The following is a 13,806-nucleotide window of genomic DNA, read 5'->3' as shown; positions in this document are numbered from 1 at the left end:
CGCACCGCAGCGCAGTAAAAACACATACAGTTTTTGTATGCGGTTTTACCTGCAGCTCAACTTATACATCTGAATGGACTCTAAACGTGCCAACAGGAGACGCAGAAGCAGATCTGGGAGGTCCTGTTGCTTAGGCAACTGTATGATGCTGAATCCACTTCCTGCAACACTGATCCCTGTTTTTCTGTTATAGAGTGCTAATGCTGGAAGGCACAGCATCATACAGTTGCCTCAGCAACCGGACTGCTCCGATCTCCCAGATGCGTCTTTCGCCGTCACATTTAAAACTTATGGTGGGAGACACAATCGCCAACAACTCTGGAGGTTCATGTTAACCCTGTGGTTAAAATGTACACTACAAAAAGTGGACACCTTCTAATTAGTGAGTTTAGGTGTTTAAGTCACACCCATAGCGCACAGGCAGAGGTGTAGCTAGGTTCTCCAGCACCCGGGGCAAAGATTCAATTTGGCGCCCCCGCCAACCTCATTTCCCGACATCTCCTTCCCCCTCGCCATGTTTGTTTTCTCTACCAATCGACGTGTCATTTCTTTTCCACATTTCTTTTTATGTAACTCGAGCATAAAAACATTTGTACATTTTACAAGCAATATAGTTCTATACACAACACCAGAATAGTGCTCAGTACATAAATACAGCCTCAGAACCAAGCTTAATACATATATACAGCACCAGCACAAATACAGCTCAATTTAGCGCAACCCCTGATGTATAGATTCACACTAAATTGTTTCCAGCTCCCAGCATGGCCCGAACAATGGTAAGTCTATGCTGGGCGATGCTGTTTCACAAAAAAAAAATCATATCATAATCATACCACCCATCATCTTGCTGCAGATCATACAGTGACTACATTACAAATTAGAGGCAGAATAAACATTTACATTAAGTGACTCACCAGTGACATCTCAGATTCTAGTTATTTTTCTCCATCCGGTCCAGACGTCTTCAGCTTCTCACTTTTCCTACATTTCTACACCTATAAACAAAGAAAAAGTTCTCATTATACCACATACTACGCCCCTAAATATAATAGCGCCATACACTGCACCTCTAATTATTACAGCACCATACACAGTGTCCCACACACACACTGTACCCCCTGTAGATAGTGCCTGCCATAGAGCCCCCTGTAGATAGTGCCCCCCATAGAGCCCCCTGTAGATAGTGCCCCCATATAGCCCACCCCTGTATAGTGTCCCACATATAGATCCGCCTATAGTGCTCTACAGATAACCCACCCCTGTATATAGCCCCCTGTAGATATAGCCCACCCCTGTATATAGTGCTCCACGTATAGCCCAACCCTGTATATAGCCCCCTATAGATATAGCCCACCCCTGTATATAGTGCTCCACAGATAGCCCACCCCTGTATATAGTGCTCCACAGATAGCCCACCCCTGTATATAGCCCCCCTATAGATATAGCCCACCCCTGTATATAGTGCTCCACAGATAGCCCACCACTGTATATAGCTCCCCTTTAGATATAGCCCACCCCTGTATATAGTGCTCTACATATAGCCCACCCCAGTATATAGCCCCCCTGTAGAGCCCCACCATAGAAAAAGCCCCCCCTGGTAGATAAAGCCCCCCGGTAGATAAAGCCCCCCCCCCTGTAGATAAAGCCCCCCAGTAGATAATGCCACACACTTTTTTATTACGATAAAATAACAAACTATTCAAACTCACCGTAATCCCGTTTCCACGCCGTCCAGCGGCAAAGGAGACCTGCTCTCTTCTGTGCAGGTCTCCTGGGGTTGAACGACGCAAGTGGCACAAAGTATCGCACCGCTTCACTCGTAGAAAGGTGCTGAATGGCCGGCAGTGGCGGATTAAGTAGACCATAGGCCCTGGGCTGTTCCACAAACTTGGGCCCCCCTTCCCCACCGCCGCTCTGCCGTGTCTATAGTGAACACCACCTTTTTGTGTTAGCATTGACAAATGGTTGTTACGATTCCCCTTGTCACATCCTCCTGACAATGGGAATGGTAACACACATTTGTCTATTGGTCCTGGGTACACAGAAATATGTAGAATACAAGGATTTACCTGCAACAGACATGTCAGGAGAGGAGATCCCCTATAGATCCAGTTATGTCTTCTCTGATGGGAGCTGTTTTCTTTTCTTCTCCATCTGACGCAGACCGTTATGGCGACTTCTCCTGATGAGACATCTTTGCCCATCACTTCTGCAGCCATTTCCAGCCCCTATAGAAACACACAAATTTAGACACCAAGGCCCAGGACCATACATTCAAGGGGTGGCGCGGGCACAGACCGTTTTTTATACTGATGACCTTTCGATGTACCTGAACAAACCCTTTTACTCAGACTAATAAATTTGGACCACAGACTAGATCATAGAATACATACAGACCCCAGACATTCTAAACTATTGCAGTCCCCAGACCAGACCCCCTAAACAAATACAGACCCCATCACAAGCACCCTGAATAAATATAGACCTCAGACCGGACCCCTAAATACAGACACCAGACCTGACTCCTACACTAATAATGACCCCAGACCTGACTCCCTTAATACAGACCTCAGACCAGACCCTCTAAACTAATACAGACCTCTAAATAAAGACAACCAAAACTAATACAGACCCCTAAATACAGACCCCATAAACTAATACAGACCCCAGACCACACCCTCAAATACAGAACTCCTAAATACAGACACCAGACCTGAAACTAATACAGACCCCCTAAATACAGACCCCAGACCAGACCCCCTATTCTAATAGAGACCCCAGACCAGACCCCTAAATACAGACCCCTAACCTAATACAGACCCTAGAACAGGCCCCCTAAAAAGACCCTGTAAACTAATACAGACCCCAGATCAGACCCCCTAAATAAAGACCCCCTAAACTAATACAGACCCTTGAACAGGCCCCCTAAATAGACCCTATAAACTAATACAGACCCCAGACCTCAAACTAAAACAGACCCCCTAAATACCGACCCCAGACCTCAAACTAAAACAGACCCCTTAAATACCGACCCCAGACCTCAAACTAAAACAGACCCCCTAAATACCAACCCCAGACCACTTAAACTAACACAGACCCGTAAATTTACAGATCCTAAACCCCTTAAACTGATACAGACCCCAGACTAGACCCCCTAAATACAGACCCCTTAAACTAATAGACACCAAACCTCCTAAATACAGTCCCCAAACCAGGCCCCCTAAATACAGACCCCACACCAGACCCCCTAAATACAGCCCCCCTAAATACAGACCCATTAAACAAATCAATCCCCTTATACTTACAGTCAGTCTTCTCTGTGGAGTCGCTGCTGCTTCTGCTGCTGCTCGAGCTCCTGCGTTCATGTGACCAGCAGGTCTCTAAGCAATAGTAAGAACTTCAGCGATAAGGTCATGTGACCTTATGTCTAAAGGTCTTTTTGCAGGACCTACACAATGCAGTTTCGTCACGGTTTTTGCCGCGATTCGCGGCAAAATCGTGACAGAACTACAATGTACCATGATAATATGCCATTCATTGGTTCTAATTGTACCTGTGTCCTATAGACGCAGGTATAATTATAGTGCAGGAGGGGGTGGCGCTGGCGCCCCCCCTATAAGTTGCGCCCGGGGCACATGCCCCGCCTGCCCCCCCCCCTAGCTACACCCCTGCGCACAGGTGTATATATTCAAGCACACAGCTATTTAGAGCTATTTAGATCAAATACAATTTAATTTACACTTTAAGGCCTGATTTACACGAGCGTGTGCGTTTTGCGCACACAAAAAATGCGGCGTTTTGCATGCGTAAAAGGCACTTAACAGCTGCGTGTGTCATCAGTGATCTTCGCGCAGCCGCCATCATTATGACACTCCGTTTGGATGTTTGTAAACAGAAAAGCACGTGGTGCTTTTCTGTTTACATTCAGAGTTTGACAGCTGTTGCGCGAATCACGCAGTTCGCATGGAAGTGCTTCCGTGCGGCATGCGTGGTTTTCACGCACCCATTGACTTCAATTGGTGCTTAATGCGTGAAAAACGGCGAAATATACAACATGTCGTGAGTTTTACGCAGCGGACTCACGCTGCGCAAAACTCACGGACTGTCTGCATGACCCCATAGACTAATATAGATGCGTACGACACGCGTGAAAAGCACGCGCGTTGCACGCACGTATATATCACGCACGTGTAAATGATGCCTAATTCTCATTTCCTAGATCACAGCAGATAATAACTGTAACCCCTAACTCCTCATAAACTACCAGGAATATTAGGTATTAACTTCTCAGTCACCCTAGACCCCAGGGAACTTAGACATTAGCCCATAGCCATTAAGGGTATGTTCACATGCAAAATGAAAAACGGCTGTAAAATATGGAGCTGTTTTCAAGGAAAAACAGCCTCTGATTTACAGCCGTTTTTGAAACCACAAACGTTTTTTGAGGCGTTTTTGCAGCTGTTTTTGGAGCTGTTTTTCTATTGACACAATGAAAAACGGCTCCAAAAACAGCTCAAGAAGTGACATTCACTTCTTTTTACAGGACGTAAACGGCCGCGTAAAAGAACGCCCGGTCAGAACGGAGCACCATTTTTACCATTGAATCAATGGGCAGATGTTTGGAGGCATTCAACTTCTTGTAGCATCTACGGCCGCGGACCAGTGCGAGCGTGTGTCATCAATCATCAATTAACCCATGAACACCCTCGACTATAAAAAGGGCTCTGCCCTTTCACTCATTGCCTGACCGTTGTTGTGTTTACCCATGTTAGTCTTGCAAATGGTCCCTTACTGTTATCCTGTTCCCAGTGTTCCCATACATGCTTCCTGTATTCTGTGCTACCGATGTTCCCGTGCCTTAGAAAGTTGGAGTTAGAGTTAGGGCTCGTTTACACGAGCGTGATATACGTGTGTGCGACGCGCGTTCTTTTCACGCATGTAGTACGCACCTATATTAGTCTATGGGGGCATGCAGACAGTCCGTGAGTTTTGCTCAGCGTGAGTCCGCTGAAAAAAACTCACGACATGTCCTATCTTTGTGCACTGTTCGCGCATCACGCACCCATTGAAGTCAATGGGTGCGTGAAAATCACGCATGCAAGGGGACTGCAAAAAATCTCCTCACATGAACTAGGCGCTGTGAAGTGGAGGAGAGTAAGCACAGCCTGTCAGTGGTGCAGAGGAGTGTCGCGGCACCCCTGGATGGTTCTCACGGCACCTCAGGGTGCCGAGGCACCCCGATTGGGAACCACTGCATTAGGCAGAACATGAGTTATACATACCTGCCCTGGAACTGATGCGGCGCCCTCCTGCTCTCCTGTCCATTCCCCACAGCACTGGGACAGTGACGCTGGCAGCAGTGCTGGAGTCCCCAGGCATGATGCTCTGCTTGGGGACTGCAGCTATAGGATATAGCCCTGAAGTCACTGTCCATATATGGAAAGTGACGTCAGTAGTAGTACGGGAGTCCCCGAGCAGAGCAACAGCTGATGCTCCGCCTGGGGACTCCAGCATGACAGTGACATTGGCAGCAGTGCTGGAGTCCCCAGGTAGAACATCAGATGATGCTCTGCCCGGGGACTCCAGCGATAGGAAACCCCTGAAGTCACTGTCCATCTATGGACAGTGATGTCGGCAGCAGTACTGGAGTCCCCAAGCAGAGCATAAGCAGATGCTTTGCCCGGGGACTCCAGTACTGCTGCTGACATCACAATCCATATATGGACAGTGACGTTGGCAGCAGTGCTGGAGTCCCAATGCGGAGCATCAGCTGATGCTCTGCCCGGGAACTCCAGTACTATATATATATATATATATATATATATATATATATATATATATATATATATATATATCAGACAAAGAAATGGCGACAGCACACTGCGAACACTAATGCCACCCAAGCCACTAAATATAAATAAGTATGCAGTAATGCTAAATCTACTTACACATAGGGAGGTTCTTAGTGCACATTTTGAGCAAAAAGTGTTTGCCCACCTGCCACGACAAGGCGACCTCTGTAAGGTCGGGACCTACTCTGCACATACATACATATATATATATATATATATATATATATATATATATACCAGCAGAAAAGACAGCAGCACTCCAACACAGTCAAATTGGTAAGCAAACGCATGCCAGCAAGTACTCCAGATCCAGAGACTAAATTGATATCCCAAAAAAATAAAACTTGCAGCACTCCAATAGAGTAAATGAAAAACTGTGGTTGAAAAAAGTCTTAATGTTGGACTGAAACGCGCACTTTTTTCTACGTTGGCTTGAATAAAAAACACAGTTATTCATTTACCCTATTGGAGTGCTGCAGGATTATTATTTTTTTGGGATATATATAAAAATGATTAAAAAGTTTTTAATATTTATAATGTTCTACACCTGCACTTTACCTATTGGCACTTAGCCAATTATATTGTATTTTAACTTTTATACAGTATGGGCGATATGCCCTCGTAATCGTTTGTACACAATGTACACAAAAAGAGTGTACTTAACTCCTTAATGACCGGGCATGTTTGTACCTTAATGACCAAGCCAGATTTGTCAAATCTGGTATGTCTGACTTTATCAGAGAATAACTGTGTGAAAGTTTTGAATATCCAAGTAATTCTGACATTGTTTTTTCGTCACATGTTGTACTTTATTTTAGTGGTAAAAGTAGACTGATACGATTTGCGGAAATTAATTAAAAAATAGAGAAATTGAAGAAATTTGGAAAAATTATAATTTTTCCCTATTTTTAACTGCAATATGTGACATATGTACACACATACTGCACAATTTTTTTAATTAAATATATATTTCCATCTCTTTACTCTATTTTGGCAGCACTTTTGGAAAAAAAATTTTTTTTTTGAGCAATTTGGAAGACTTACAAATTTAGTAATCATTTTATACATTTTGAAGTACATTTTGTTTTCCTGCACCCAAGCCAGGTTTTCAGAGGCTCATAGGTGTCAGAATGGTGGAAACCCCCACAAGTGACACCATTTTGAAAACTACACCCCTTAAGGTATTTATTAAGGGGTGTTGTAAGTATTTTGACCCCACAGTTTTTTTGTAAGAATTCATGCAAAGCAGGCGTAAAAAAATATAATTTCACTTTTTTCATAAAAGTATCACTTTGAAGACCGATTTCTTTGTAAAGCGACCATGAGAATGAAGAAACACACCCCAAAATCTATCACCCTGTTTCTCCTGTTTTCAAAAATGCCCCCATTGTGACCCTAATGCATTGCTTGGACACACGACAGGGCCCGAAAGGAAGGGAGCACCCGGAGGCTTTCAGGACTCATATTTTGCTTGAAAATGTTTTAGGCCCCACTGTACATTTGGAGAGGTTTTGAGCTACCAGAGCGATAGAATCTCCCCATAAATGACCCCATTTAGAAAACTAGACCCCTTAAGGTATTTATCTAGGGGTGTAGTGCGTACTTTGACCCCACAGTTTTTTGCTAAATTTAATGCATAGCCGGTGAAAAAAAAACAAAAAACACTTTTTTCATAAAAGTATCACTTTGAAGACCGATTTCTGTGTAAAGCGACCATGAGAATGAAGAAACACACCCCAAAATCTATCACCCTGTTTCTCCTGTTTTCAAAAATGCCCCCATTGTGACCCTAATGCATTGCTTGGACACACGACAGGGCCCGAAAGGAAGGGAGCACCCGGAGGCTTTCAGGACTCATATTTTGCTTGAAAATGTTTTAGGCCCCACTGTACATTTGGAGAGGCTTTGAGCTGCCAGAACGATAGAAACTCCCCATAAACGACCCCATTTAGAAAACTAGACCCCATAAGGTATTTATTTAGGGGTATAGTAAGTATTTTGACCCCACAGTTTTTTGGTAAATTTAATGCATATCAGGTGGAAAAAAAAAAATTTCACTTTTTTCATAAAAGTATTTGTTTGAAGACCAATTTCTTTGTAAAGCGAACATGAAAATGAAGAAACACACCCCAAAATCTATCACCCTCTTTCTCCTGTTTTCAAAAATACCCACATATTGGCCCTAATGCGTTGTTTGGACACACGGCAGGGCCCCAAAGGAAGGGAGCACCCGGAGGCTTTCAGGACTCATATTTTGCTTGAAAATGTTTTAGGCCCCACTGTACATTTGGAGAAGCTTTGAGCTGCCAGAACGATAGAAACTCCCCATAAACGACCCCATTTCTAAAACTAGACCCCTTAAGGTATTTATCTAGGGGTATAGTTAGCATTTTGACCACACAGGTTTTTCGCTAAATATATTGGAATTAGTCTGTAAAAATTAAAATGTACTTTTTTTCTGAAACAACATATAAATTTTTATTATTTACAAGGAATAACGAAGAAAATGCACCCCAACATTTGTAAAGCAATGTCTCCCGATTACGACAATACCCCATATGTGGTAATAAACTGCTGTTTGGACCCACAGCAGGGCTCAGAAGGGAAGGAGCGCCATTTGGATTTATGATTTTGCTGGAATGGTTTTCGGTGCCATGTCGCATTTGCAATGCACTGGAGGGACCAAAACAGTGGAAACCCACCAAAAGTGACCCCATTTTGGAATAACCTTCAAGGAATTTTTTTTTTAGAGCGAAGGTGACAAAAAAAAAAACTGCGATTTTGGCGGTTTCAATTATTAATTTTTTTTAAGGTGTGCACTGTGCAAATTAAATAATGGTATATTGTAATAGTTCGGACTTTTACGGACGTAGCGATACCAATTTTGTTCATTTTTTTTACATTACTTTAGAAGAAAAATGCGAAAAGGTGTTTTGTTTTTTTAACTTTAAAAAAAAAAATTCTCACTATTAATAACTATAATTCTTCTACACATTTTATTAATCAATCCCCTCAGGGGACTTAATCCAGCGATCATTGGATCACTGGTACAATACACTGCAATACTAATGTATTGCAGTATATTGTTATTCTTACAGGCTTCTGTAACAGAGCGATCGCTGTACCTGTCCGTTAGTACCGAGGGGGCCTGCTGTAATACACAGCCGACACCCGCAGCGTATGGAGCGGGCACAGCATGTGAGCCCGCTCCATACATCAACCGCCGCACCATGACGGGCAATTAAGTCATAGTGCGCAAAGGGGTTAATGCACAGCGGATGGTTCAAAGTGAAAATTGCAATTTTCCACTGATATGCCATTTTAGTGCATAATATGTTGTGCCCAGTTTGTGCCACAGAAGACAAATACCTCATAAAACGTTAAGCGGGTTCTCTCGGGTATGGCGACACCATATGTGTGGGCGCAAACTGCTGCTTGGGCACGCTGCAGGGCTCAGAAGGGAGGGAGCGCCATTTTGCTTTTGGAGCGCAGATTTTGCTTGGTAGTTTTTCTGTTTTGGGTTTCGCTGGTATTTCAGTTTATAATGTGGGGGGCATATGTAATCTGTGCGGGGTACATCAGGGTATATGTAATCTGTGTGGAGTACATCAGGGCATAATAAGAGGGTTTAATAATGGGGTAAATAAATAATAATCCGCAGATATGTGGCCGGTGTCGCACTGATAAATGGTGCCCAATCTTATCCACTTTTGGACACTGCACATTTTGCATCGCCATATTCTGAAAGCCAGAACTTTTTTATTTTTTCACCACTGGAGCGGTGTGAGGGCTTATTTGTTGCGGGACAATCTGTAGTTTTCATTGGTACCATTTTGGGGTACATGCCATTTTTTTTTAAATCACTTTTTGTTAAATTTTTTTGCAATCCTGAGCAAAAAACAGGAATTCTGACACAGTTTTTTAGGTTTTCTTTTTGCGGCGCTCACCGTACGCTATAAATGAAATTTTTACTTTATTCTGCGTGTTTGTACGGTTACGGCGATACCATATGTTTATAGGTTTGGTCCTTTTTTTTAGCGTTTGCACAATAAAATGACTTATTTATAAACAAAAAAAATTTCGGTGTCACCATATTCTGAGAGCCATAATTTTTTTATTTTTTAGTCAAAAAAGCTGTGTAAGGGCTTGTTTTTGCGGGACGGATAGAAGTTTTTATTGGTACTATTTTCGGGTACATGCGACTTTTTGATCACTTTTTATTCTTTATTTAGGGAGCGGTGGTGACCAAAAAAATTGTGATTCTGTCGTCGTTTTTTATTGATTTTTTTTGGGGTGTTCATCGTGCGGGGAAAATAACATTACAGTTTTATAGTTGGGGTCGTTACGAACGCGGTGATACTAAATATGTGTACTTTTTTTAACGTGTTCTTTTTTTTTTCTATAATAAAAGTCTTATTATAGGAAAAAAAGCATTTTGTGTTTATATAACTTATAACTTTTATTTTTACACTTTTTTTAAAAACATTTTTATTACTTTTTTTAACTTTTTTTACTTGTCCCACTAGGGGACACTTAGTCTTGCAGCTTTGATCGCTGCTAGAGTACATTACACTACACACGTAGTGTGATGTACTCTGACTGTCATTGTGACGTGACTGTCACACTGACAGGAAGCAGAGGAGGAACGGCCGGAGGCTGTTCCTCCGAGGCTTCCGTGCATGGCAACCCGGAGGTCATTATCTGACCTCCGATTGCCGTGACAAGCATCGGTAGCCCCCACGATCACTTCGTGGGGGCTGCCGATGTGCTTCAAACCACTTAAATGCGGCGACGGCAATCCGTCGCCGCACTTAAGGGGTTAACTGCCGAAAGCAGCGGCGATGGTCCGCTGACCGGCGAGACTGATGTCTCAGCTGTCTAGGACAGCTGTCAGCGCGGGTCTGTCACTCTGTGTTTACACAGAGTGACAGTTTGAAATGCGGACGAAAATGCACGTCCTGGTGCGGGAACTAGCAGCCGACCAGGACGTGCATTTTCGTCCTTGGTCGTGAAAGGGTTAACACGTCTGTGTTTTTTCACTGCACTATTTACATTTGAATTCAGAGAATTATGCAATATTGAATTTTTATTTCCCTATTATGTAATTTTGTAAACCATGTATTTATATGTGCGCTGTTCACTGAGATGTATTGCTTGAGAAAGGCCCCATGGAGTAGGGCTGAAACGTCGCAAGTGGTGATTAACCCCTTCCCTCTTTGGCCACTTTTGACCTTTCAAATCTGACATGTTTCACTTTATGTGGTAATAACTCCGGAATGCTTTTACCTATCCAAGCAATTCTGAGATTGTTTTCTCGTGACACATTGGACTTTATGTTACTGGCATTCAGTTACATTCAGTATTTAATTGTGAAAAACACCAAAATTTAGCGTAAAATTGCAAAAATTTGCATTTTTCTCAATTTAAATTTATCTGCTTGTAAGACAGACATTTATACCACACAAAATTGTAGCTAATTAACATCACCCATATGTCTACTTTAGTTTGGCATCGTTTTTTGAACATCATTTTATTTTTCTATGACCTCACAAGGCTTAGAACTTTAGCAGCAATTTCTCACATTTTCAAGAAAATTTCAAAATGCTATTTTTACAGGGACCAGTTCAGTTGTGAAGTGGCTTTGAGGTCCTTAGATATTAGAAACCCCCAATAAGTCACCCCATTTTAAAAACTGCACCCCTCAAAGTATTCAAAACAGCATTTAGAAAGTTTCTTAACCCTTTAGACAGTGCGCAGGAATTAAGGCAAAGTAGAGGTGACATTTACAAAGTTCATTTATTTTTTTCCAGAAATTCATTTTGAATCCATTTTTTTGTACCACAGAACGTTTTACCAGAGAAATGCAACTCAATATTTATTGCCCAGGTTCTGCAGTTTTAGGAAATATCCCACATGTGGCTCTAGTGTGCTACTGGACTGAAGCACCGGCCTCAGAAGCAAAAGTAGCACCTAGTGGATTTTGGGCATCCTTTTTATTAGAATATATTTTAGGCACCATATCAGCTTTGAACAGGTCTTGTGGAACTAAAACAATGGAAACCCCCCAAGGACTGAAGGAGAAAAAGCACCGCAACATTTGTAAAGCAATTTTTCCCGGGTAAAACAATACCCCACATGTGGTCATAAACATCTGTTTGGACACACGGTAGGGCTCAGAATGGAACTAGCACCATTTGGATTTTGGAATGGTTTCTGGGCGCCATGTCACATTTGCTGAGCCCCTGTAGTACTAGTACAGTGGAAACACCCCAAAAGTGACTCCATTTGGGAAACTGCACCCCCTGAGGAATCATCTAGGGGTATAGTGAAAATTTTGATCCCAAAGGTTTTTTTGCTGAATTAATTAGAATTAAGCCATGAAAATGAAGAATAATTTTTTTCCCAACAAGATGTAGATTTAGATCAACATTTTTCATTTTTACAAGGAATAGAGAAGAAAAAGCACCCCAACATTTGTAAAGAAATTTCTCCCGAGTACGGTAACACCCCATATGTGATTATAATCAGCTGTTTACATATATGGGAGCATTCAGAAGAAAAGGAGCGGTATTTATCTTTTGGCGCATAGATTTTGCTGGAATGGTTTGCGGACACCATGTTGCATTTGCAAAACCCCTGATGTACCAAACAAAAGTGACCCGTTTTAGAAACTACACCCCTAAAGGCATTTATCAAGGGGTGTAGTGAGAATTTAGACTCCACAGGTGTTTTTCAGAAATGAATACGCAGTGGATGGTGCAAAGTGAAAATTGCAATTTTTCCACTGATATGCCCATTCACCGCACAATATGTTGTGCCCCTAGAGAATCTTACCCCATAAATTGTTAAGCGGGTTCTCCCGGGTATGGTAATGCCTTACTTGTGGCCATAAATTGCTGTTTGGGCACACTGTAGGGCTAAGAAGGGAAAGACCACCATTTTGAGCATGGATTTTGCTTGCTAATATTTCTGTTTGGGGTTTTGCTGGTATTTCAGTTTATAATGTGGTGGCATATGTAATTTGTGCGGAGTATATCAGGGGTATGTGTAATCTGTGCGGAGTACATCAGGGTATATGTAATCTGTGCGGAGTACATCAGGGCATAATAAGAGGGTATAATAATGGGGTAAATAATACAATTATCCATAGATGTGTGTTACGCTGTGAAGTGATCCGTTATGCGCAGGCCGGTGTCACACTGATAAACGGTTTTCTTTCTTATCCCCCTTTTGTAACACTCTGCACCTTTTGGGGACTTTTTCTCCTTCGTAGTTTGGGAAATATTGCTGGGAAAGTTTTGCGCTGGTATAATACGGGCACCCTCGCTTCCAGCGGATGTGCTATGTCCATTCCCTTTCCTAGTTCCTAAATACTATGGCCCTGAAACTGAAGGAATGTTCCCCTCCGGCCTGCGCATTGAGATGTTTTTCATCACCGCATTACTAGTGCCATAACTTTTTTCTTTTTCAGTTGATTGGGCAGTGTGCGGGCTTGTTTTTTGCAAGACGGGCTGTAGATTTTATTGGTACCATTTTAGAACACATACGACTTTTTGATCACATTTTATTTCATTTTTGGTAAAGGAAATTACCAAAAACAAGCAATTCTGGAATAGTTATTTATTGTTTTTTTTTTTTCGGCATCCACAGTGCGCCCTAAATGACATGTTAGCTTTATTCTGCGGGTCGATACGATTACGGCGATACCAAATTTATATCGTTTTTTTTATGTATTGCAGCTTTTGCACAATAAAATCACTTATTTATAAAATCATTTGTTTTCTGTATCGCCATATTCTAAGACCCATAACTTTTTTATTTTTGCGTGCACAAAGCGGTGTCAGGGATTATTTTTTGCGGGACGGATCGCCGTTTTTATTAGTACTATTTTGGAGTAAATGTGACTTTTTGATCACTTTTTATAGCATTTTTTGGAAGGAGATGTGACCTA

General features: G+C 42.3%; 1 long non-coding RNA gene across 2 annotated transcripts in view; it reads right to left on the bottom strand.

The window, feature by feature from the left end:
- LOC142743104 (uncharacterized) overlaps positions 1-13,806 on the bottom strand; it is a 116,274-nt gene that overhangs the window by 80,655 nt on the left and 21,813 nt on the right. The window contains exons 1-2 of one of the 2 annotated variants that reach the window (XR_012881496.1): positions 2,073-2,150; positions 918-998 (exon numbers count right to left, since the gene is read on the bottom strand). The exons of the other annotated variant lie outside the window; for it this stretch is intronic. This is a non-coding gene — a long non-coding RNA (uncharacterized LOC142743104). Of the gene's footprint in view, positions 1-917; positions 999-2,072; positions 2,151-13,806 lie in introns of those variants that run through there. 2 annotated transcript variants of the gene reach the window in all.

Source organism: Rhinoderma darwinii, chromosome 2 (assembly GCF_050947455.1).
Source record: "Rhinoderma darwinii isolate aRhiDar2 chromosome 2, aRhiDar2.hap1, whole genome shotgun sequence".
Classification (NCBI taxonomy): Eukaryota; Metazoa; Chordata; class Amphibia; order Anura; family Rhinodermatidae; genus Rhinoderma; species Rhinoderma darwinii.
The sequence above is the reverse complement of the archived record's forward strand: the minus strand, read 5'-3'. Positions and strand labels throughout refer to the sequence as shown.